Here is a 1,448-nt window from a genome sequence, read left to right on the forward strand (position 1 = left end):
CTTTTACACATACATGTCTTGTCCTTTTTGCGGGATTTGTTATAGATTAAAGGAGACGGCCTCGATCAGCTTCTTTGGAGAGATAGTTCAGTAGTTTTAAGGCAACGTTTTTTGTGTTTGTAAATTAAGTAATCTAACCATGGTGATTAATAAAAAAAAAAGCGACAGCAAATTGAAACGCATGCGATCTTAATGACGGAAGATATGAAAGAAATTCTACTCATTATATATGACAATGAGTCAATCAAAATAAACCCACTGTCACCCACTAACCACTTTACTGAAATCAACTCAGTCATGCGGTGCATGCAGTCAGTTAAAAAACCCCCAAAACAAACAGATTGCAACAAACAAAACAAACAGATTGCAACAAACAAAACAAAAACTAACACTTAACTACCGTTCTTGGTCTATTAAAAAATCCCTGCCACACTGCAATCAAATAGTAATGATTATATAGAAAATACCTCTTTTTATGTTTGTAGCATATGCACGAAAGTCTAGATTCTTTAGGTTTTTTGTTGTTGGTTTTTTAAATAAAATTCAAAGGCACATGCAAAAATTCAGGACAATTCGCCACTTAGTTTCTGTGTAATGAGGTCGACAAGGTGTCCATTTGGTATTGTTCAGACTATAATAGTATCATCATCATCATCATGAATGTTAACATCACAACAGCAATGAAAACAATAATACATCAACAAAATGACAACCACAACAGTCATAACACCATAACTACAGCAACCACCACAACCTCAATAACAACAGCAACAACAACAACAATAACAACAACAGTGACATTTTTACTTACCCTGCCTCTTCCACAATCAGAAGTCCAAGCGTTCAGAAGCAGAAAATCGTGACTTCACACTATCTCCACGCTTTTCTGCTCCTCCGATCTCCCCTCTCTTTACTAATGGTAGGCTACACCAATACAGTGTGAGAACAAGTTTACTGATGAAAGTCGTCTTTACCTTATACAGCAAGCGATGTTGAGAAAAAGAAGAAATGACCCATAGCATGCCTTCATATCATAGTCTTGTTGATGTATATAAATGACGCCATTTCTAACAATGCATGCTTCCGTGGGTCAGCCAATGAACGCTTTGGGGTCTTTTTACTTGTGATGTCAGGATACATAATAAACTGTATTTATGGAGCGCGCTTTCACGCACCTTAATTTAAGACCCAATTCTGATTGCGGCGGGAACTTGTCTTTGTATACAAACAAGGGATTATTGATAAGAGATAGAAAGCTAAGTAATCTCCATGTAAAATCTGATTTTTAACAATTGTCACACGATTGTCGTTCGTTTCGTTTCGTTGCTTGTTTGTTTTTGGTTTGTAGTATATAATCTAGTTGTACGGCACGTGATGTGACACTCCGACAATTTAGCTTATTATCTGGTTCAAAATTATGGTTGTCAAAAGGCGAAATCAGCAACCCC

The sequence above is a fragment of the Aplysia californica genome, unplaced genomic scaffold, assembly GCF_000002075.1.
Source record: "Aplysia californica isolate F4 #8 unplaced genomic scaffold, AplCal3.0 scaffold00416, whole genome shotgun sequence".
In the NCBI taxonomy this organism is placed as follows: Eukaryota; Metazoa; Mollusca; class Gastropoda; order Aplysiida; family Aplysiidae; genus Aplysia; species Aplysia californica.